The sequence below is a fragment of the Oryzias latipes genome, chromosome 4 (genome assembly GCF_053564925.1).
Source record: "Oryzias latipes strain Hd-rR chromosome 4, Olatipes_Hd-rR_3.1".
Taxonomy (NCBI): Eukaryota; Metazoa; Chordata; class Actinopteri; order Beloniformes; family Adrianichthyidae; genus Oryzias; species Oryzias latipes.
This window is the reverse complement of record NC_136240.1, coordinates 2542409-2554869: the sequence shown is the minus strand read 5'-3', so window position 1 is coordinate 2554869 and position 12461 is coordinate 2542409. Positions and strand designations below refer to the sequence as shown.

Here is a 12461-nt window from a genome sequence, read left to right as displayed (position 1 = left end):
TACAAGACAGTGGTGAGACCAGCTCTGCTCTATGGGTTAGAGACGGTAGCAGTGAGACAGAGACAAGAGGCTGAGATGGAGGTAGCGGAGATGAAGATGTTGAGGTTCTCCTTAGGAGTGACCAGGTTAGACAGGATAAGGAACGAGTACATCAGAGGGACGGCTCATGTTGCCTGTGTTAGGGACAAAGTCAGAGAAGCCAGACTGAGATGGTTTGGACATGTTCAGAGGAGGGATAGTGGATATATTGGTAGAAGGATGTTGGAGATGGAGCTGCCTGGCAGGAGGGCAAGAGGACGGCCAAAGAGGAGATATATGGATGTCTTAACAGAGGACATGAAGTTGGCTGGTGTTAGGGTAGAAGATGTCCATGATAGAGTGAGGTGGAAAACGATGATTCGCTGTGGCGACCCCTGATGGGAAAAGCCGAAAGAGAAAGAAGACTTGCTGAATACTATTCCCACAAATATCAGAACTAAACATACCAATGGCATCACCAAAGTCATCCAAGTATTAAAATGTTTGTCTCTAAGGAGCAGTGGTCTGTCAGAGAGGGGAAGCACATTTTCGGCCTACATCATAAAATTGTCTATTTATTTCAAAGTAAAAATCAAGCAATTTCGCCAAGCAATTATCAAAGAAATAGGTTGCAGCAGTTTTTATTTCGACTGAACTTAAGAAATCCGCGATGGGACTGAGCACAAATAGCTTCAGCGATTCCTTATAGTACAGAATCGCTGTCAGTCAAAAGGAGATGCAGTCTTTCGACAGACCCTCCAATCATCATGCAGAAGCTCGGAGTTCGGGCCAGCCCACTCCCCATTCACCCCCAGAGACGCTGAGCGTCCGTGGGCGGGACATAATCGCTTATTATCCAATGACCGACTTGTTTCGAAGCGCTGAAAAAAAACGTTCAAAACAGCCCCATTGAAGTCAATGGACGCTGGGCTTCCATAGGGAAATGCACTATGACGCTGCGGGAATGTATCAGAAGGAAATCGAGTCAGCCGACCTGCTACATGTAACTGATTCTGAAAGAACTTGTCTTTGAGATGAACGTTTTCTAACGCATTTTTAGTCAATAAAATGTTAATACAATACAATACAAAAGTACATATTTGACCATTTGTTTTGTGACATTATAAGGGAAGCCGAGCTTCACTTGCAGTCTTAAAGAAATCGCCACTGCTCAGGAGCTCACCATGACTGCCTGACAAAACCCTCACCTGCACACTGTCACCTGATTTAATACTTCTTCCTACTTTTTCCTACCTCCACCTACCTGGTAGGGTAGGACTTACGTTCTCAGTATACTGCCCCCTGCATCCTACCTGGATCAACCTGAACCTACACGATCCTGATCCTGGCACACGACCTGATCCTACCTGAACCTTAGTTAAGTTTAGAATTTCCTATTGAATTCTGTGTATTTATGATCCTTATGATTTTATGGAGTTAATTCAGTCTCAATAATCAGAAATGCACACAACCTGTTTTACAAATGCACACGCTCCGATTCACAAATGTCATTTTATGCAAACGTGAAAAATAAATTCGGAAATACACACCCTGTGTTTCACAAACACACAGATTGTGTTTCACAAATGCACACTAAATGTTTTACAAATGCACAATAAGTGTTTCTCACAAATGTGCACACTGTGTTTCACAAAAAACATTTTAGAAATTCACAATAAATGTATCAGAAATACACAGTAGGTGCTTCACAAACATGATTTTTAGGTACACATGTGATGTGAACTCACAGATCATTCGAACTGCAGAATGTGCATTCAAAATCCCGTTCTCATTTGTGAATCTCCCCGTGTGTGTGAGAGATTTTTCTACGGTGAATATTGAGACTCATCTGACGGAGCAGGTCAACTAATGTCACCATTGGCTAGTGAATCTGTCAATCAAACTCATCGGGAAAGCAGGCGGGTTCGCTTTTAGCCAATCGTATGGCCCCTTACACTTTCTCTACGCTTTCTGCGGGTGGCAAAAGCCCCGCCCATATTTGATTCTGTACCAGTCGGTCGTTAGCGTGTTAGCCTTAGCATGGTTTGTCGGTTTATTGCCTTCGGTTGTCAAAAATTACTGGCTTGTGCAACTTTTCAGTGGACCTGGAAGCAAGGCAACAGCGGTTGAATGCAGTTGACAGAATCCATCGAACTCTGTACTGGTCATGAGATTTACAATGAATGTTTCACTCGGGATTGTTTGTACGTTATTCTCTTAGCTTTCATGCTAGCGTCATTTCAACACTCAGACACGGTTTTGATCATATGAAGGTGGAAGAGAAAAATCTTCAACTTCCACAGGTTTTGTGGAGAAACTGGCATCACTTTGCTCCGTACCACGCAGTGGGACTACATTACCTCAAGTTCATCTCACTGTCAATCACAGACGCCCAATATACACCTCCCCTGCTCAGCCCGAAGTCACTTTGCTTGACCTTAATTTTATTTTTTTAATAACTCAAATGTCATTGACTTTATATGGTAACCATATACATATACACCTCTTGGCCAGGTCACCCTTGCAAAAAAGATCCTCATCTCTCTGGGTTTTATAGCTGGTTAAATACTACACAACAAAAGATGGTCATAGAACAACAAAGTGCAAACATTCACCCTTTATTGCAGAGTAAAATTCAGTGAAAACATGGACAGATTAAAACATCAAAATTTAAGCAAATGTGGGAACTCTACTGATTTGAATTTTATTTAAACTGGAACTAATTTTCATAACTTCCTTACATACAATGAAGTCCCTTGAACAATACAGAACTCTGTCTTGCCCCGCTCAGTCTCTCTTCTTCTGTAAGTAATTATGTCGCCTAAATTAAGTTCTAAACACACTGGACAGTAAAGATGTAGGTCCACTCCCAAACGGTCTGAATTCCACAATGGATTGATGTCGTCTTGCAGTTCCAACATTTGTGGACCCAAAAGAGGACTGTCCCATACCAGGACATTGATCCCAGGATGAGGTTCAGCCATGGATCCACTCTCCTCCCATTCAATCTCTGGAACCAGCATACCCTGACAAAAAAAAAAAAAAAAAGATACTGTTTATGAACAGCACTGTTTTTTTTGTGTTTTAGATTATGTAGGAACAGTGACCGACTAATAATAACTTATATTGTTGCTGGCAGGCAGACCTCATATCTCCATAACTGTTTATAATTTGCAAATAAGTGAACCTTAACAAAGTAGTGACAGTACATCTGATGGCTCATAATGCCATGCATTGTGATGTGCTATTCTTCCTACAAACAAACAATTTAGGGAAATAGTTTGCACCACACAACAATAATCCTTTTCATTCATTTTCGATGAAAATTCAATGTAGTCATTATGATTTCATGATACTCTTCTTGATACTTTCCACTTTAGTCAAACTGCACACAAATCAGTTGTCCAGTACAGTGAGATTAAATAAAGCATTTACCCGGGGATCAGAAACAGGGTTCTGGGTCAAGCCCAATTGCCACAGCTGATTTGGTGTCATGCTTTGCTCCGTCCTGATTGGATGGGTGTCCCACGCGTCACTAAAGACATCCAAACTGGCCTGAATGCGTGGTAGAAAAATGTAATGGCTGCAGAATACGTGATGTTACTGATATTGAGCAAGTCTTGGTCCTCAGGAGAGTGCAGGATGTTGTAATATAAACCAGTAACACTCATGAAGACATCACACCAGAGGAGCTCAATCCTGTATTTGGAAAAAAGCAAAAAGAAATATTATATTGTCAGATTTATTTTTAATACATCATTCACTTTTATGTATCAGGGCTCCAGACTAACTTTTTTCACTAGGAGCATAGTGGCCCCTAACTGAAAATTTTAGGGGCACAACCAGAAAATTTAGGGGCGCATACCGTAAATCAACATTCTAACCAAATCTACTAATTTCCACTGTATTACAAATAAATACTTTAATAATAGATGCAGAAATTACAATGTGCTGTTTCTAATTCAGTGTCATATTTTATTCTGCACTTTTGAAGATGCAACATGAAGGTAAACTGACAGCACCATCGCTGTCACGACAGTACAACTAAATAAAAATAGTAAAAAGTTTTTAGTAACAAGTGATTACCGTAGTAACCTTTCGTAATTTCACAGTTTCAAACAATACTTAAATGTATGTAAATATTAGAGGATGGAAATTCATGTTGGTGACACCAAATAGGTTCAGCCAAGATGCACAATAAGCGTGTTTGAGATCACCCAGATGGACGCAACACTGCACAGATCACCTGGTGTGTGACATATATTTTTGTTTTTGCTCCAACATCACCTGTCAATCAAAACAAAAATATCACGAGAAAGGGGTGAGAGCAAGACACCAATCAGAGCGAACGCAGCTGGAAATTTAGTATTGAACTGACTAAAAGCTGCCCTACAGACTACAAAACAATGCATTATTGGACATGCGTCCTGATGGGTTTTTTGTAGTTCACTGATCAATTAAAATAATTTAAAATACCAACTGATTAAAAAAAGGCTACATCCATTACAAAACATTAAAATAATTATAAAAGATGTAATATCACAGCTCATACTTAGGGGGAGAGGCATATTAAAACGAAATTGAATGTTAAGGACAACTCCTAATTCCTGGTCTCTTTCAGTCTCGCTGCAGCTTCGATTTCATGCGAGTTTGAGACCCCTGCTGTACACTCTGTCACTGGTACACTAGCTGCAGGTCGGAAGAACGAATCAATAGTTCGCTTGCTCATAGCTCAGACGCACATATCAGGCTGTGATGATATTTGTCTCCGTTTCCTTCCCACGGATGTTTACGCGCGCTCGATTATCTCTAGGCCCCGCCCCTCCACATATTTTAGCCACTTGCAGTGACTTTCCCTATTCTTCTCAGACGCATTGGCCGCCTCAGGCATCACTCAATGAAACGCGAGTGTGTGCTCGCGTGTGCTCCAGTCTCATGAGTATTCGCGCGCGAGTGTGTGTGTGTCTGCCTGCGTGCGTGTGCGCTCGTGTCTCATTGATGATTTCATCTCTCATTTCATCGATCATTGACATGCTCCTTTCATGTTTAATGTATAAAAAATACGGAGGGTGGAGGAGGCAAATTTACTGGTAGCACATGTGCGACTGGGTGTAAAATTCAGTCGCACACTCTCAAATTTTGGTCACAAAATGCGACCAAATGGACGCAGTCTGGAGCCCTGTGTATATATTAAAGCTTCTAAAACTAGGTTCAACTCACCGTTGATTGTGTGTACACTTTTCCCACAATGAAGCCGTTTGTGTCAGTTGTACGTACTGTGAGCATTAACTCGGCTATGCCCGCATGTTCTCCTCCGTGATCTCCTCTCACCCTGACAATAACATGAAAATCATGTCTCAAACACATAATTACAAATGCATCGTCAATACGGTACACATCAGTTTAAAATGTAATGTTCTTATGCATGTTGCCAATAAGTAGAATTTCTAGGTTAAAAAAATTGCAGGAGTGGGTTACATGTATCACTGGGGAAAAAAATGAGGTGAGAGAGACTGTTAAGGGGGGGTAAAATGTTATTCATGAGGGTAAAGAGTTTTAGAGTTGCCTTTGTTTTCAGAGGAGTCTAAAAAAAGTTATTTTATTTTTGTACAAATAACCAAGTACTTATACTGCCTGATATGTGAATAAAAGATTTCTTTATGAATGACATGAATACCTCAGAGGAAAGCCATAAACGTTCACAGCGTCACTGAAGAAGGCCAAGTGGGTGTCTGCACAGTTGTTGTCTGCTATCTTCAGGTACAGGATACATGGAATACAAGTACAAATACTTTCAACTGACAGATATTTACAGGGGCAAAAATGCAAAATTCCCAATTGACAGGTAAAACAGTAATACAATAGGATGATAAAATATGAAATAGAATAGAATAGAAGGGTATTTAATAATCCCTGAGGAAATTTTTTTAAAATGGCCATCTTAAAAAAACACATAAACACACATGCATTACAAATAGAAATATCACAAAATAAAAAGATTGATAAAAAAGGTAAATAATTGGAAAATCAGTGGGTAAAATTAAAAGAAATTACTTGTAAGATGCCCTGCCAGAGAGTTGTATTGCCTGATGGCACGAGGAACAAAAGATTGTCACGCTTTCACATTCAGTAATTCCTAGAGAATAAATAAAAACACAACAAACATGGATTAGATCATTTAGCTGTCTGATCTTAAATTACATAATTTTCAAATATATGAAAGGGAATTTTTTTTTAAAACACTCTTGCTATGATAACTTGAGCTTGTAGTAAAGAACACCTTTAAAAAAAATCAGAGACAAGACACTGATCACAGGAAGCCTGTGTGTAATACTTACAGTAACTTCTACTCTAATCACTGTTGACAGCTGATTTCTCCCATCCCCCCATTCTGTGACTACTTATCGACTACAAAACAGCCTAAAAACATAATGTTTGGGATTCTTGTCATTACGTCATTGGAAGTAAAGATACAGGGATTTTAGTGGCTGTCACTCTGACACAATCTCACAGGGCTGGTCATCACAATGAATACGGGTTCTAACGTTAGAAACTTAATGAGGCTTCTTTCATTCAACAGTGGATTCATGTCTGTTATATTTAAAAAATGCCGTTTTCATGAATGTCATATGAATTAACTTTGTTGCACATCTACCCCGTCTTAAAGTCTGGGTTGTGAAAATGCTGTGTCTAACTTTAACCCGGATCGCGTTTACATAAAGGCAGCACACGGAACAACTAGCTAGTTAACATAGCATAGCATCAGTGTTTAAACAAATCGCCGTCTCCAAATCAATACTTTTTATTAAACTTTCTTTGCTGCTGTAAATCCGGCATGTTTTCCCCTTAGTTCCTTATGAATCATGTTAAGAACCTACAGATCATTGGCTATAGACGCTAGCTTGAACCGACACCGGCTTGAACTTCACTCACACTCACAGGCAGACACAACTTGCACAGGCTAAGCAAAACAAAGCTAAGCTAATTTGCGGTGGGGGTACTCTGCAAACGACTCGGCTGCAGTGTTCATACAGCATTCACACATGTCACTTGGCAAAGGAAAACGCTTCAACTTAGTATTCAATAACATTACAGGACGTAAAACGAGGGAATGATCAAATAAATGCATTACTTACGGGCTGAGACTGATCCCGTTCAGAAGACCTCTCCGCCATGTTTGCCGCCCGCGTCCTCCCAACTGCTGTGCAGAACAGCTCCCTCCCTCGTCACTTTGAAAGTGAGGAGTGTAAGGGGCCATTAGATTGGCTAAAAGCGAACCCGCCTGCTTCGCCAATGAGTTTGATTGACAGATTCACTAGCCAATGGTGAGATTAGTCGACCCGCTCCGTCAGATGAGTCTCAATATTCACCGTAGAAAAATCTCTCACACACACGGGGAGATTCACAAACGAGAACGGGATTTTGAATGCATATTCTGCAGTTCGAATGATCTGTGAGTTCACATCACATGTGTACCTAAAAATCATGTTTGTGAAGCACTTACTGTGCATTTCTGATACATTTATTTTGAATTTCTAAAATGTTTTTGTGAAAAACAGTGTGCACATTTGTGAGAAACACTTATTGTGCATTTGTAAAACATTTAGTGTGCATGTGTGAAACACAATCTGTGTGTTTGTGAAACACAGGGTGTGTATTTCCGAATTTATTTTTCACGTTTGCATAAAATGACATTTGTGAATCGGAGCGTGTGCATTTGTAAAACAGATTGTGTGCATTTCTGATTATTGAGACTGAATTAACTCCATATGATTTTATGTCAACTTAACAATTGCCGATACGAAGCCTATTGAGACAACTGTTGTATGGATTTTCATGGCTGCCATTAATTGAATGAGCGTGAAGACAACTGAGCAAGTGTATTCGGAAGCTTAGTGAGCGGACCTTGCAATCACGCAAGCGCAATGCTTACTGAGTGACCCCACATTATACAACTGCACAGTTGCAATCCTAACTGAGCGACGCTTATGCTGACAATGGAGCAGTATCTCACCCATGGAGTATAAAATGAATTTTCGTTCTATTGCTTTAATTTTTCCCAGGTCTCGAAATGGCCGACCCGAAAGACGTAAATCTTATGTAAGGAAAATAGATCAACATTAGATCAACAACAGTGAGATGCTGCTCCATTGTTAGCATTGTTAACCACATGCTAATACACGCTCTCTGTACATTGAGTAGCGTAGTAGCTCTGTCTCTGGCTAACTAAAGTGTAAATGTATATTTACCCAATAATGTGATTTGCACATGAGAAAAACTTACAGCACAAAAAACCCGCTGCACTTACCTTGATCTTGGCTGTTCGTTAACGTTTTAATCCACGTAACATCCGCCTTTTTTCTTTCTATTAAAGCCTCTAAAAATGAAAGTGAATGCCTCGCTGGATTTGACATGCAAATTTTGGCCAGTAATATCAACCAGAAAGGTTACCGCCCCCTAGTGACAAAGCCACCCCTAAATACTCCGTGCAAACCCAGCTAGCGCGCAAAATCGCTGCTCAGTTAGGATTGCAACTGTGCAGTTGTGAAATGCGGGGTCGCTCGGTTAGCATTGCGCTTGCGTGATTATAAGGTTCTCTCACTCAGTTCCTGAATACACTCGCTCAGTTATGTTTGTTGTTCAATTAATGGCAGACATGGAACGCCATACTCTTGTTGTGATTTTGGGCTATGTAAATAAAGCTGAAAACTGAGTTACCTGGAACACACCTCCAACTCAATGTCAGGAGTAAAATAAAGAAAATAAAAAAGGAGAATTGATCAATCTTTACAATTATTGAGCTAAAGGCCTTTAAATTAGTTATTTAAAAGTTGTCACATATAAATTTAGAGGTTCATGTTTTCAACTGAATAAATTCTAATACCCCTGCTGGCTGATGAAAACCTCCAAAATGACAGTTAAGGCCCGTTCACACCGGGACGAATTTCGCCGGCGATTTTAACGTTTAACGACGACGTTTAACGCCTCGTGACTAAACAAAGGGCACCAATGAGAGTGTGCACACCGACGCGAAAAAACGCCACGCGCCAAAGCGTAAAAAAAAAAAAACGCCTCGGGTTCGTTTTTTTTTTTCGACGCGTCGCGTCGAAATCTATTCGACCAATGAGAATGGCGCTTTTGCACACGTGTCTGGAGCTTCTGAAGTTACAGTAAAACACAACTTGGGGGCGCTCAAACACAAAACTGCCTTGCTGAGCACACATACCAGCGAAGAAGATAGACGCCAAGTAGCGTCTACACTGCCGCAAAGAAATAATGACGGACATTCTAAAATATCCCCTTACCAAGTACCAGTTGGAGCTACTGATGCTTGAAATATTCATGTTTTCTTTGTATTATTCTGACAAGCGCGTAAATACTTGCTCTCTTCTTCTGAGTGAAAAGCGACTTTAAGAATCGTAAAGTTGCGCAGCGCCACCTTGTGTACAGGAGTATTTCTGTTTACATTAAGCGCCATCTAATGTCAGGGAATGAAATTGCATGTTCGCTCGGCTCACCGTCAGCGAAAATCGCCTGGGTGTGAACACAAAAAACGTGGCGACAAACGCTGGCGAATAACGCCTGGCGAATATTCGTCCCGGTGTGTACGGGCCTTTAAGGTGCTCATTACAAGCTACCATCGTTTCCCCATACTCAAACCCATTGTTCTGCCGTTCACAGTCTTCGGGGTTTTCTGTTTTGGTGCAGACCCACACCATCACATTTGTTGGCTCAGTGTGCTGATACACCAGTCCATTGTTCATGAAGGAGGCAGGAGCAGCCCGAGCTGCCTGTCAGCTTTCACACAGAACTAAAGGCTGTCTGAACGTCAGACACAGAAGAGCTCCAAGGGATTGGTGTCAAATCAAGCAAGTACTTTCAGGGCTTTTGGCACAGGGGATGATGGGAGGCCAGTGATGCTGACAGGTGTTTGACAGTATGTGTGACTGAAAACATGACCAGGATGAATATTTAGGAGCTCGTTTTAACATCTACACCTTTGTTAACCTTCATGAAACCTAAAGCAGGTGCAACGTGCTCTCTCCTGTTACCTGCAGCTGCACATGTCACAGTGTCCTGATGTGGACTGGTACAGCTGTAGAAAACACGTTACTCTGTGTTGCATGAATAAAAAATCCATTTCACATCTAAAACATCATAAGAAGGAATAAAGGAGAATGCTGCTGTGGTACAACTGCTTTGCTATTGTTTTGGAGCAGGGTTCTGCAATCAGGTGGATCAGAGTTCCAGCCCTTGATAAGGCTGTTCATCTTTATCAAGCCACCACAGAGCCCACAGCGTGGATATGGCTGAGCCCCCGCTCAGCTCAGGGGGCCGTAAACCAGACTGGAAGTGCAGACAGAGACCAGGAGGAAACTCAAATTAAACAGACAGAATGCAGACCGTAAATCTCAACCTCACACCCCTCTTTGTCTGTGCGCCTCGTTCGTACCCATGACTCCAAAGCGAACGAGTGTTTTATTTTTATGCATTCATTTCTGTTTTCCCATCTCATTGACAGTTTTTTGTTTTAACAAATGTAAAAACTTCAAACTGACATCCAACTCACCTCTTCCTCAAAAGTGAATTCTAAACTTCCTGTGAATCTAGACACACTTAACATCAGAATGTGTGTTTTGCTTTTTGCTTAATCACCACTTTTGCGGAATGTAAAGACTCCTTAATCGGCAAAACCAGGATAATCTCAGAGTTTAAAGTCTTACCTTAAATATACATGTCTGCAGTCACATGAACACCAGACCAAAACACCTTCATCCTGTTATTACTGCAGCACCTGATGCCTTCTCTGCCTCACACGCGCTAAAAATGTTTCATGTGTAAGCCTCAATTCTAGGAATAAACGCAAATCAGTTTCCTATGTGAGCTGGAGATCCGGTGTAAGCAGAGGCACCATGAAAGAGATGGAGAACAAAGACAAAAACATTTTCTCCAGGTTTCTTGAAGGTCTGAATGATTGACTTCACTGTAAAGGCTTACAGCTGGCATTCCTGCTAATGAAGAGCTGAAATGTGTGGCTGAGAAGGACTTTTGTCATTCAAAGCACAAAACCAGCTTCAAGCCATCACTGCCTTCCCCCTTGAAGCACCATGCAAATTCTGTTGTCAGGTTTACATTCTCTTCTCCTTTGTGCAGCATTCAACACAATTTTCAGCTGCTGGTGGAAATGCAAAAGTGTTGCATGTACAAACAAGTCAGTGAAGAGCTTGATAAGACGATAAGATATGTGAATTGGATCAGTGGATCAGGACTCCTGTTTTTGTGGATCTAACATGTAAGGATGACAACATGGGTGGGGGGGTGGGGGTTGAGTAGTTTGCAAAAGTGCCTTCTACAGCTTTCAAGTGGTCCTATCAAGTTCTAACAACAAGGCCCAGTGGTAAATAATTGAATCCTAATGATCCCCTCTGCATACTCTGATTAAATGCAATGGCAATGATAAGCATCTATCAAGATGCAAGTGAACCCTGGACTGTAAGGGTTGCCCTGAGGCTTATTCTCCAAGCTGTTGCTCTGATATCCCAAATGACCCTTTTTTGTGTCCTGAGCCTCGGGGCAGACGAGGCCTGCTTGCCTTTTTTCTTGCTCCAAGGCAGAATCTCGGGAAATAAGTCCTCATGTTTGTGTCGAAAAGGACGGACTCCTGAGATCCCTCCCACCTCCTCATCCTAAATTCCCCTGCCCCCGCCTCAATTAAGTCCACATTCCTCTGCTTGCAGTGAATTGCCTGAATCCTGTATAAAAGATTAGCCCTCACACTTTACTCTCTCTAACCTTCTATTGTTCCCCTTGTGTGTGAGCAACACAAAATATGTTAGCCCGACCTTTCAGAAAAGCGTCATCTGCTGTCTATCACAAGGTGTGACCATGCAGGAAAGCGTCATAAGCAGCTGATCCACCCCATGCATCAGTTTCTTCCTACATGCAATATCTTTGAGTGCTTTTATGCAAAGCACTTATTTCTGTGTTGTTGTCCTGCCGTCCTCCTGGCCTTATGGGCCATGAGTAGTAGAACTGCCTGGTATGCGTGGAAGGGGCAGCAGGCGTGATGCTTTTCATGCAGAACCATGACAAGAGTGGGCGAGCCCCAATGAGGTTACCATGGTGAAATCATGAAATGTTGTTTTCAGTTTTCAGGAAAACACGCATGACCGCTGACAGCATGGGGAGGAGCTCACTGTGATGTGGTGAGCGTGCATCTGCATCCTCCCGAATGCAAGGCACTGATTCTATGTGTCAGCACTGCGGCCTGTCATCAGCGCTCTTATCAAAACACATACCAGACCAAAATCACAGGAGAAAGGGATGCCAGCATACCTCAGAAAACATGCACACAAATGAAAGTGGTGCTGGTAGAGTGAGTATGTGTGTGTTGGAGGGGTAATGTAACTGATGAGGAATGACAAAGTGGGACAAAAATACTG

General features: G+C 41.6%; 1 long non-coding RNA gene across 1 annotated transcript; it reads right to left on the bottom strand.

Annotated features, from left to right (window-relative positions):
- Positions 1-3577: 3577 nt before the first annotated feature.
- Positions 3578-7286, bottom strand: LOC144991811 (uncharacterized). The gene is made up of 5 exons (XR_013655431.1): positions 7155-7286; positions 6073-6154; positions 5696-5772; positions 5239-5350; positions 3578-3717 (listed from the first exon to the last, which is right to left on the bottom strand). It is a non-coding gene; the product is annotated as an uncharacterized LOC144991811 (long non-coding RNA).
- Between the last annotated feature and the right edge of the window lie 5175 nt (positions 7287-12461).